Source organism: Osmerus mordax, chromosome 17, assembly GCF_038355195.1.
Source record: "Osmerus mordax isolate fOsmMor3 chromosome 17, fOsmMor3.pri, whole genome shotgun sequence".
Classification (NCBI taxonomy): Eukaryota; Metazoa; Chordata; class Actinopteri; order Osmeriformes; family Osmeridae; genus Osmerus; species Osmerus mordax.
The window spans coordinates 11,830,799-11,843,666 of NC_090066.1; the positions used below are offsets into that span (position 1 = coordinate 11,830,799).

The 12,868-nt window shown below is 41.0% G+C and overlaps 1 long non-coding RNA gene across 1 annotated transcript; it reads left to right on the top strand.

Moving 5' to 3' along the window:
- Nucleotides 1-1,557: 1,557 nt before the first annotated feature.
- Nucleotides 1,558-2,164, top strand: LOC136960545 (uncharacterized). Its single transcript, XR_010878845.1, has 2 exons — nucleotides 1,558-1,638; nucleotides 1,922-2,164. It is a non-coding gene; the product is annotated as an uncharacterized lncRNA (long non-coding RNA).
- The last annotated feature ends 10,704 nt before the right edge of the window (nucleotides 2,165-12,868 follow it).

Below are 12,868 nucleotides of genomic sequence, written 5' to 3' on the forward strand. Positions count from 1 at the left end.
GGCCGCTGTACATAACACATACATAACACTTACTCAAATAATGACTTGGAGGAAATATATGAAAGGAGACAGATAGAGAGAGAGAAAGGCAGATAGAGTGTGTTGACAGACAAGCAAGAGAAGGAAAAAAGAACATGAAAAGGGAGGAAGAGAAGGTCGGGTTGGCACAGACTGACAAGGAGGTGCATTTCACCAGAGAGACAGACAAGGGGAAAGAGACAATGAGAGGTGCATTGTCTGAAAGGCTATGAACTCAAACTCACACATTGACAAAGTCAATGAAACCGGGTTTGTGAAGATAAAACACTATATGGTAAACCAACCAAGGCCTCATACGCTCAAGGTTTTCCTGCTAGGATGTGTTCTTCCCTTCTTCCCCCTCTCCTCGTTCTTTTTGGCACCTTTATGAGGCTGGGCTGCCACAATAAATATAGGGAGGGGACACAAAACATGCTCCCAGTCCAGCAAGGCAGAACCATAACTGCCTTTACAGAACCCCATGTTCAACCTTAAATTATAAGTTACATACAAGGTTATTGTTATTGAGAAAATATGGGGTCTTAACATTTAACACAACAAGTAAATAGCTAAGTGGAGCAACACCCCTACCGTGCAGACAGGGATGGGAGCTTCCCACCCACTCTGGAACCCCATTTAGGCATCCTGTTTCCTGCCGGAAACCCTTTACTGGGACACAGCAGCCATGCTGCCCTCATGATTATGAAACAAAGAGGTAACAAAAATGCTGAACCTAAATTAACAAAGATATGGGTAAACCAAAGGCAATAAAGTTGATATGAGAACTAAGGAACAAAAGCTATGTGACGTGTATTATTTATGTGAAGACAATTGTATGGTGTTTCTGAATGTTAACATGCACATGAAAGAAATAAGGCAGGATGTTTAAGTCCCTGTGTGGGCCGCTGTTAGGCGTCCATCACACAGTTGCAAGCATATAGAGCTTATACAGGTATATACAGCATCCTCCTGTGGGTTCAGCTCTCTGGCTGCTGATAGCAGTGATAATGAGAGTTAGGTGTCTATAATAAGACTCAATACCAGGAGCTCTACTACAGGGATCTCTGCACTGTATTACACACTAAGAATGTAGGGCAGGGCATCAGGGACTGTTCTTTAGAGAGAGAGAGAGAGAGAGAGAGAGGTTGAAAGAATTGCTACATAGCTTACTTAATACTGTAAAACACTGCAAGGTCAACATAGAAGTACATTTCCCAGGTGTGACCTGTTCTAAACACCACCCTATTCCCCAGCTAGGCAAGGTCTGAAAGTACTGCCAACTCCAGACAGATACTAATATCTTTTAAATAGCTCTCATAGAAAATCTACTTACACTGCATTTGAGCATCCTCATCATCATAATCTTCACCACCACCATTGTCACTGTAACTATCATCATCACCACCAGTCATCATCACGAGTAGATTTATCATAAACACCATCTTCATTATTATCCTCATCATAACCATCTGCTACAGTAAAGTCCTGTGTGTACTGACCAGTGTGTGTGTGTCCTATAGGTGTGACAGAGCAGTGGATCTATGAGCTCCAAGGAGTTCCAAGGAGTTCCTGAGGATTTACAGGCAGGATGCTACACCACAGATACACAGCAGCAACAGGGTGTGTGTGTGTGTGTGTAAACTGTATACAAGTTATTGTACTCTGCTCAGGTGGAGGATTTGTGTAAACCATGGTATACCCCAATGTGTGACTTGGATTATTCTGAAATGTAGTTTAATCTCCATGCTTTTGTCTCTTTCTCTCTCTCTCTTCATAATTGTCTCCCGCTCTTACTCTGATCTTCTGTATCTGTCTGTCTCTTTTTGTCTCTGTTTTTCTGTCTGCCTCTTTTTCTGCTTGTCTCTCTCTTTCTTGTTATTATCTCTTCCTCTGTCTCTTTCAGGTGTGTTTCTGGTAAAGTCTTCACCTGCAGGACCCTGGTTGAGATGCAGCAACGCCTAAAATATATGGTTTGGCCCCACAAATGCTCAAATTAGCTTCCACACGCATACACGCATACTTCCTGCCTCATGTCATGTATGTGTCGCATCGAGGAGGCAGGGAGCGCTTCCCTTAGATCATCCACTCTGCCAAAGTCAAACCATTTCCATGTCATGGTATCAATAAATGCTCAAATCTAATATGTGATTGTCTTCTGTGTCTGTTTCAAGTTTTTATTGTCAGGTACACAGAACAACACAAGGTCAGACGGGGCACTGAAATTCTTGGGACAAGACAACCAGGCATAACATAACATATAAGTACTATGAACATAGATTACATCTATGTTCTGTTTAAGTGTTTGACAAAAGATGAAGGCAAATTTGTTCAGTGCGCATTAGAAAGGTGTTAGGAAACAGGCTAAATATAGGGTTAGGGAGTGCCATGAACAGTACAAGTACATTGTGTTTTCTAGTCAGGCCAGATGTGTGTCTACATGCAGGAAATTTACAATGTCTCACATCAAGTTTTTTCATAAGCCTAAACTTGTGCATGGGAACTTGCATTCTTGAATACCAGTCAGCCCTCTGTAAAACTAAGACTTCAAAGTTATGAAAAAAACAATGTAGTTTGTAGTTTTTTTTTTTACTGTTTTACGTATTGGAGTCATATTTTTCATTATTAACTGAAGTTCAATTGATAAGTTATACCTGTGTGTGTGTGTGGGATGTGTGTGTGTGTCTGCGGTCACTCTCTGATGAGTCGTCTCTGCCGTGTGTCTCAGAGGAGCAGCTGGAGCCGGTAATGAGGGATGCACACGCACATATGATGAAGTACCAGTCACAGCTGTTTACCCTGCTTGCTCGCCTCACTTATCAATATTCAATTAAGACGCTGGTCCCCTTCTCACACTCTCTCACACACAAACGTACACATACACACACACCTTCCTCGAGTAGCACCTCAGTAGCATCAATCCAAGGGCCGTTGAATGTGGAGCACATTCTCTTTTATTCTCTCTCTCTTTTGCCATTCCTTTACTGTTGTGTTTCTTCTGTTGGCTTTTTATGAACTACATCAACTTTGTCTGTCTCACTGCGATTAGTGATAGGTGTTTCACCAGTTCTGAATTCCCTGTTGCTTGGCTTCGTGTATAACTATACTATCAAAGTCTAAATGGAGAACTACAGAGGCTGTAGTTTCCCTGATATCCTCTTGTAATACCAACACTATGACATCATATAGCCAAACAAAAGTAATGCTACCATTTAATCGACAGAAAAAAGTCAGTATTCTTCTCTTTGATATACTTTTTCAATCTCTCTTTATGATTTCCCTTCTTTGGTTTGTGATCTGGCTCTCTGCATTCCCTTCCTGCAACCCATACCCCCCAACCTGCGCTCAGTCTCTCTTTAGTGTCCTCTTTCATCCCTCCGCTTATCTCCTATCCATAATTTATAGTGACAGGAAAGGTTAGAGTGAGCAAGCTAGAGTTGTGGCTGACAGGGAAAGGAGAGTGAATACTCTGTAGACCTGTCATTACACACTGTTTACAAGATGCCTCAATCCCATTACACACACACTCACACATTTGTATTCTCACAATTACAAAGACAGACAGACAGACAGAAGCTACTATGTCTATGACACTTTAAGTAATGACAAGTGATGGGGTTCTCCTGTTGTATTCCTCAGATTGAGGGGGAAGAAGGGAGAGGAGGGATGTTATATATCTACAGTAGATGCACAGAGAAACTAGAGAGGGTACAATTTCTGGGGAAATTGTAGGGTGTGCTTGCTTGCATCGGTTGCAAAGGGGTCCGTTTTTGAATTAAATTTTTACAACTGATATTTCTGTATATTTTATATTAAAATGCATACTTATTATTTATAAAGATCACATTGATTTAAAAGCATTTTTTGTGTGCTGCTCATTTACAACTGAAAATACGAGTGAAGTGTATTAAATATGATGTCTTCTCATTTCCCCTGCAAGAGGCAGCCTCATAGCTGAATCAACGAATAAATTTGGCAGACCGGTGTAAAAATTGACCTAATCTCTATGATTTAAACGTCCTTTTAAGTTTTCCCTTCTCGTGATATTTTCAGGCATTTAGCCTACTCATATTGCATTCATTCATTAATAAAGAACCCCCTTTGAAGATTATTCTACGACGTTACCGGCAGTAGACGATGGAATCGTGATTCAAACAGTACCATCTGTTAACTGAAAATATGCCCCCAAAAACGTAAATAAGCTTGACATTTATTTAGTGGAAAATCGCTCATTCATAAAAAGCTCACTGGTAGCGATCATTGTCAGTAACAACGCAAAATGCGATATAGCCCTGTGTGGAGAAGCTGCCCCGGTAATTTGTACTACTACAGTACAGTACTAGACTACTGCTGTGTTCGTCATGGTAGCGATTGCGTTGGTTGAATTCGATTTAACGTTCTGTTGTACGGTTTAGGCTGTAATTAATTATTTTCATGAACAGATTGACAAAGTTTAGGCTGTGGCAATGAAGTTCAGGTTAGTAGTCAGATAGTTTCACCTATTGAAAGACTTTTAAGTAAGGGGAGTGCCGAACATGTTCTGTCGCCGTTTGACTTCCTAAACAGCTGTGTACAGTAGATGTTTTTGTAGTGTGTCTCGCGTAGGCTACAGCGTTGCAGTGAGCAACACTGGTTTGAAACCACAGGGAATTATAATTTCACCAACAAATAGTTTACTTGTAATGTAATGTCATAATAAATCCTACAACGAAAATGTATTTGTGAGGAATGTTTATTTTAACGATTGAAAACAGATGCATCATAGACCACTGTAGTATGTGTTGCCCGGGTAACAGAGGCTAATGTCATGCTAATGCTTCAGTGAAATAGTAGACTACCGTTTCTGAAAGTAGATGTGGGCTTACTTCCTTAATAATATCAGCTAATATTGTACATTACATTTCACAATTGTGTTTCACATGACAAAGTAAAATAGTAAATAGTCACCCTGTCCTCTTTGCTTGTGGCGTTTCTGCAGCTGCCTTGCAGTAAAGCTATAGTTAGCCTAGCTATCCCTGAAGTTAACATATGCGAAACGAATGTTCTGCTACAGGTAGTCACGCGTGTTTTCGTGACGTTAGTGACGTAGTAACGTCAGTGACTGTGGCTAGCAAATTAGCCACCGTTAGCTTCACTTTTCGCCACAAAAACTTAACTTGAGCCTAAACCATGCAACGGAACGTAAATACCAATAGAAGAAACTCAATTGCTACCAAGACGAAACCTTTTGACACCTAGGTTGTCTATGTAGGCCAAATATTGACTGAGTTTTAGGGGGGCAAAAAGAAATAATTAAAAAAATAATAATTAAAAAAAATAATATGTTAGAGAACAAAGGTTGTGCCCTTGCCGAAGGCAAAGCACACCCAATAATAATATGTGAGAGAACAAAGGTTGTGCCCTTGCCGAAGGCAAAGCACACCCAATAAGAACTATCTGACACAGAAAAGACAAAGAAATGTATGCAAAGCTCGTATAGCACACGCAATATCATTGTTCATTTTCCATGTCAAAACACAAGATACTTAAATGTGATTGTGCACACACACACACACAGGGCTGTTAGATTAACATATAACAGCCTGGTAAACAAAAACAACAGAGCTTTCATTAATTAAGGACCATGGGGCGGGATGGGCACAGACCGCTAAGACACTCAAAGAGTGGCGTGATGCCAGGCCCCCAGCCATGCCACTCAGAGCACAGCTGCCTAATAGGGAACTGGCACTGACGGAGAGAGTGAGAAAGGAGTGAGAAAGTGAAAGATAGAAGAATGGATAGAGGGATGGAGACAGAGGGAAGGAGAGAGAGATGGAGAGAGACAAAGAGAGTTGAGGATGAAGAGAAGTGAATAAGTGTGGGATGGGGAGCCAATGAGTGAGAGGGGGAAGATGGTAGATGGACTGAGTTTGAGGGATGTGGAAAAATGGATGGACAGAAAGAGTGAGGATGAGGATGAAAAGAGTGATGGTAGGGTAGAGATGGGAAAGAGAAAGTTATCAATCGTGGGGCTATATAAAAAAATAAAACAAAGACAGATAAAAGCAATGGACGAATGAGATTGTGTGTGTGTGTGTGTGTGCAGAGGGAGTGGTGGATATGAGATGGAGATAGTGTGGACTGGTTGATATCCTTTTGTCTCTTCTCATTAATACGCTAAGATCACCTCACAGTGTCCTTTGTGAATTTAACACATTTATAATTAGCACTGAATCCTTTAAGATGAGGGGGAAGGAGGAAAAAAATAATATTTATATCTGTCTTTAATACATTCTCATTCATTTGATCTTTTTATAAATGCGCCGCGATGTAGCAGTTCCTTTCCCTCGACTCCCTCAAATAAAAGCTAGCCTAAAAGCTGGGGTAATTGTTATACTTGGCAACAAGCCTCCACATTCGTCAAAGTTGTTAGATATTACAAAGAGATAGAATTTGCAAAGTTAGTTAACAGATATTAGTTAACAGAGAAAAAGACACTGGTTCAGCAAAAGAATGTGGGGTCCAAGCTTTAATCTGCAAAGTTCACTTTGATGCAAACGAAAATTAAATACTTTAAGCTTCAAAAACAGATGTTAGGAATTAAATATGCATTTATATCATGAACGTGTAGGCAGATTTGTGTGGTGCTGGACTTAGATTTTCAGATGGTGTGTTTTTTTGTGAAGAGGTGCAGGACAGTTTACAATATACAATGTTGTTAAAACTGCGCATACGGCATGCCTTTTCTCTTGTCTTTAACACAGAGAATTGGCAGCATTTCTAATCAGCAATTAAATTAGACAAAGAGTTCTTTGGGCGACAGAAGACTTTGATTACCCAGGAGTCAATGGGGTATATTTAGTTGCTGCTCCTGTTCCTCTGCCATTGCCGTGTGCCCGGGGGCGACGAGCTGATAGGCTAGGAAGGCCAATTGGACAGGGAAATAGTCTCCAGAGGACATGCCCCCCCATACTTCTCTCCCACTACTACACCCCCCCCCCCCATACACACACACACACACACACACACACTACATATCGCCTCTCATAAACTACCTCCTCACACATACATTACCGGTCATGTTCACGCACAACTCCTCACAACCCTTCTGAGTTTGAGTTCATAGCCTGTATCGTCAGAGTTCAGATTAGCTGACAGTCATCAGAAGTTTATTAACTGTGGAGTGCCAGTTGTGCCGCTGCAATACATTTATTTAACTACATTTGAAAGTAGCCAGGTTTTTTTCATATTATAAATGCAAAAGTTAAAAGCATGCAGGTAAGAATTTAAATGGTACCGATACATTTTACAACATTGAAATAAATCTAGTTTCACAATCCCTTGTGAAATTCAAACCAGTATGCACATCAGCAATTAAACTCTACCCCAGAAAAAAAAAGTTATTGTGCATCTCTCATGCTTTAGTATGCCACGATACGTCTGTTTGATGCAAAAGTGCCATGGTGCTATCCTAATGTCACATTTTTCAGTATTAAAACCAGAATACTTTTCTGGTTGTATGCAAACTCATGCACACACACATGGTTACGGTTGTTGTGAACATACTGATCAGTCGTTGTCTCTCATAATAGAGTGGGCTCATTGAATTTTTACAACTTTGAGCAATGCTGTCAAATCCACTCTAGAAATTAGCCTAACTTTTTTGATGGGCCTCTAGAGGATTTTGTGTGACAGGCTCATTTCCACTGGCTTTAATTGGTTTCACTACTCAGGACTCTCTTTCTCTCACTCTCTCCCTCTCTCTCTCTGTCTCTCTCTCTCTCACAGGACTATATTTCAACAAGAAAAATTATTATAAACTTAAGGATGACTTTAGGTCCTCTCCCTCCTCCATCCAATCACCTTGACATTTGGGTCTCATTGTCTGCTTACCTTCAAATTTGCTCACTGTACAACAACTATAAATTGATTGTCTCTCTTCATCTTATATAGACTTTGGAGCCACTACAGTCCCAACAACATTATAACTATGTCCTACAAAGTCGTTTGTGTGTTACAGTGTTGGGTTTGCAGAGATCACACCTCTCAAGATGACCAATCAGAGGAGCCAGTCTACATCCCACAACACAACGGTAGACACAACCCCTGAGTTCAACCTGACTGAGGAGCAGTTGCAAAGAAGGTACAACTGTTTGTCTCAGTTATCCAGGACAGAGTTAATGTGTTGGCCTGCATGTATTCAATGTGTGAGGATGGATGTGTTTGCATTTACATATGTGCGTGAATGCCCCTAGCAGGTTTTGTCACAGCATTGTGCATGTGTGTTTTATTCATTCTGTTTGTATGTCACCATCTGGCCTTGTTCGCTGCGTTATCCTCTTAGATGAGACAGAGGGGGGAAATTGGCTCTAAGTGGTGTGCTAGTATGCATGCACGACAGAGGGAACACTTCTAATTAAAATGTTTGCCCAGAAAAATCAGCTCTGGAGTAAGTGTGTTAATCATGACTAATTTGTGGGAAGGCTGCAGTGTTGGGCTGGCTTCTAGCGTGTACTGAACACTGTATAGGGATACTCTCCATGGCAACCACATTAATGGTTAAGTCTTCTTGGTGTCCTTGGTGTCCCAAACCTTGTGTGTATGCAGTTGACTGTGTATATGAGCGAAGAGAGAGAAAACGCAGAGGGTGAGATATTAAACCCTGTTCATGTGTTTTCGATTTAGGAATGTGTGTGTTTGTCAGATGTGTGTGAGCTGCAACCTTGTGTGGCAGGCTCTACAGTCGTTTGATGACACGCTGTCTGGTCTCGTGTCACAGGAAGACATGAGAGCCATTCTCAGCAGCTTCATTTTTCCCATGAGCCCCCAATCCTTCCAGAAACGGACCCACTGGTATGATAAGCCTGCTCATCAAGCCTACTCTCTCTCTTTATCTCCTCTCTCTTTCTCTCTCTGTCCCTTTCTCTTTCACTTTCCATTAACATGCCAACCAAAAGGTGTATACCTGAAGGTTTACAGTACTGTGTGTATAGATGGTTAAATAACGTATATGTAAACATAAAAATTAAATACTGTATAGATTTTCATTTATGCTGACATTGCTATATGCTAAATGATCCGACCTATTTCAAGCATTTGCACTGTCCCTTTTTGGAACAAAACCTTTGCTGCAGTTATGGGGTGAAAGTCACAGGGCCAGTGAGATGGAAGAACTTCATGTGTCATTTCATTGTCACCAATCTTAAGGAACGTCCCATAACCCATCAGGCCGGGAGGTGAGCTCACCTGGAAATCCCTCACTCTTGCTATTCTTTTTCAGAAAGCATATCTGTTTTTTCCCATCCCCTACCACACTCTCATTCTTACCCTGTCACCCATTACCCCTTTCCTCTCCCTTTCCTCTGTCCCTTTCTTCCTCCCCCTCCTTCTATTCCCCCTCCCTCCCTCTCTCCCTCCCTCTCCCTTTCTCTCATGCCCTCCCAAGTCTCTGGAGCAACTCGGCTCAAAAAAGGTCTATTCCCTTTTACAAAGGCTTTTCCACCACTTAGATACAGTAAGAAATGCAACATTACTTCACTAAGAGCATATTCCAGTAAGAAGAATGCATTTTAAGGTTGTGTAAGGCTAAGTAACAATACCCCTGCTCAGATAGTTATCATCCAAGATGATCAGATAAGAATCGCTAATTTTGAAGTTCTGAATCTTTCAAGATTGAATTCAAGATTTGGAACAAGGTTTTGTTGTATCTGACCTGGGCATGACAAACCCTTCTTATTTCTGGGACTTTGTCAGAACTATAATGCCAGGATATTAATGATGGAAGACATGTTGACAGTACAGGCATCTTTACAGATGAGCAGATCATCAGCGTCTCATACACTTAAGGTGGGATGATTACATATGGCTAGTGGTGAATCACTGAGACGGGAACCATATGTTCAACTGACAAATATTCCCCACTTTCCAATACTCCTGCGCATTCCCTTCTATGTCTTTTATTTAAAATCTGTCCATGTTGACGGCTGTATGCTACTTTGTAGCCAACCAAACTTTGCATAGAAGAGGAGTGCATCTCATATTGATTCATATACATGTTTGATGTTGCTGCCACTGTACACATAACAAATAAACAAACAAAATGCTTTCAGGTTTGAGTCTGTTTGAGTAAGTGAGTGTTTGCAGCCTATCCCAGGTGTGAATCACACGTCTCTTTGCCAGGTAGTTCTCCCTTTATCGCATCAGATAAAGAAATGTATTATGTGGGTATTTGATCAAAGACGGGTGTCCAAACACACCGCCCTTCAAATATGAGCATTTTCTTGGTCAGGCGTGTAGAGCCTCAGTTTTTGTTGACAGTCTCTTGGGAGACATGCTGTAGCTGGAGTGATGTTTGCTTATTTGCAATGTGTCTTCACTGTCCAACAAGCACATTTTCTTGGCCTTATTTGTAGAAAGTTGAAGAGAACGACAGGAAAGTGGAGGGAGAGACATGCAGGAAATACCCCTGGCATCAAACTCAAGCCCCTGCGTTAAGGCCTAGTTTTAGTGGCACACGCAATGACCCATTGAGCCACCGGGGCACCCCACATTTAAACACAAAACCATTGACACCATTAGTGTTACACAGTAGCACAATCCACAATAACACGAATCACTGTGTTAAAACAGTACTCCACACCCTAGCACACAAATACTTTTCAAGTTTATTTGCCATTTGTAAAAAGTACAGGTACAAGGATTATTTGGTCCTGCTCCTCTTTACTATCCCTAGCGTTCAATTTAAACCTATAATAATGATATAAACCTATTAATATTGTAAGTCCCAACCTATATGAGCTGGTATTGAGGACGTATCAACAATATTGACAATGTAATAATGTAATAATACCGAATAACTCACTTAAAAATTAAATGACAACTGAGAATTACCTAAGCGAAGAATAACAACTAAGAGTGTAACAATATATACATGTAGTAGATAAGTAAAGTAACTTGTGAAAGTATTATACCAATGTCACACACATCATTTTACAGAATACTGAACTCAGATTTTCATCCCCTTGTAGGGTGGGGTTGGGTTCATCACTCATGCTGTTATTTGACGGGCACCCCAGAATTATCTCAGTCAGCTCCTGGACTCCCATAGCCTGGTCCTAACCAGACCCTCGTACATTTCATTTGTACAGATGGTCTAGGATCGCTCCATTGACAAGGGTTAACTTCCTTGAAGGCGGGTACTCTGTTGAAGTTTAAAACTATTGGATCTGCCCAGAGCCAATCTGCAATAACCAATCTCTAGCGTTCGCCTTAGCCAACTCCTTCACCACGGAGCTAGCTGCCGGAAAATCAAAATTTTCCCGAACCCTGTGGGGAGGAGGGCCACAACATCATGACTAGGGATGGGTATCGAGAACCGATACCCAGTGAATCGATTCTCTGGAATCGTTATCAAAATTCCTTAACGATGCTGTTAACAATTCTCTGTGCCGTTAAACAATTAAAATGCTAAGTTTAATAATGGATTAAAAATCGATATGCTCAGTTTAATAATGGGACACGCGAACGTCTGTCTGAATAAACTATAAAAGTTTGCGCACGCATGCGCGAAGACAGACTGCAGCAAACATGGCAACTAGGAAGAAGCGTTCTAAAGTTTGGTTGTATTTCACACGACAAAATGACAACAACGCCACTTGTAACGCGTGTAAAAAGTCTATTTTGTCGAAGGGAGGAAATACTACAAATATGAAGAAGTATTTGAACACACAGCATGGAATGAAGTTACTGGAACGTCATGTGTTCGATGCATGCAGCAGCGCAGCTAACGTTCGCGCTTCATCTTTATCGCTAACTATCTAAGGTAGAGCTAAACTGCTCAAAAGTGATCACAACCACTTGTTACTGTGTGAAGCAATTTGCCTTTATTGTGTGTAGTCGATTTAGTTATCTTCTGTCCCGTCGTTTGAAGCATACATTTTAGCTCCGGCATTCGTCTCCCATTAGTATTGATCTTATTGATCATTTCACGTTATCGGGTTACCGTGTGTTATCAGCAAACGTTCGCGTGTCGCATTATTAAACTGAGCATATTGATTTTTAATCCATTATTAAATTTAACATTTTAATTGTTTAACCTTTTAATAGTCCTGTTAAATGTGCCTGAAAACGCCTAAACAACATACCCAAAGTACATTGAAAGCTGTTGTTGAACCATTTGGAGTACATGCATGTAAATGGTCTCTTTTGAAAGGTGACACTGAAGTTATTTCCCCTGTTGTTAGGACCCCTGTAAGTCCTACTGGTGTTGAGTAATAGAAGCTTGAACACAAGGAAACTGAAAGTTTCTATCTCCGACTACATTTTGTTTTGAAAACAGAGGCCTGAAGAGGCCTAGAGGTGGTAGGTATTAGCTCATTTCAGAGCCAGTCAAAGCCAGTATGAGAAATTCGTTTAGAACGAGTGTGTGTGTGGGGGGGTGCAGGACGCACAGACCTAGTTGTCTGTAGAGGGGAACATCGATAAGAGAATCGATAAGGAATCGAATCGATAAGGAATCGAATCGATAAGGAATCGAATCGATAAGCAGGAATTGATAAGGAGTCGGAATCGCTAAAATCTTATCAATACGCATCCCTAATCATGACCAACAACAAAACTCAGCAAGGATTGTTATTTCTCCGGCTTTAACTTATGGATATTCGGCAGCGTTGCCACAACCGCAGAATAGCTTTGCTCGCATCTTTCTCCGCCGCCATTACTGAACTAATCAACTTTCCTTCGTCCTACTCTGGATTCTTTACATTTATTCCTTTAGCACCCAAAGCGACTTCCAAGAGAGAGCTTTACTAAAAGTGAATTGGTCAATGATCATAAACAACGAGATAGCCCCAAAAAGGCTTTTGCAGGCTTTTGT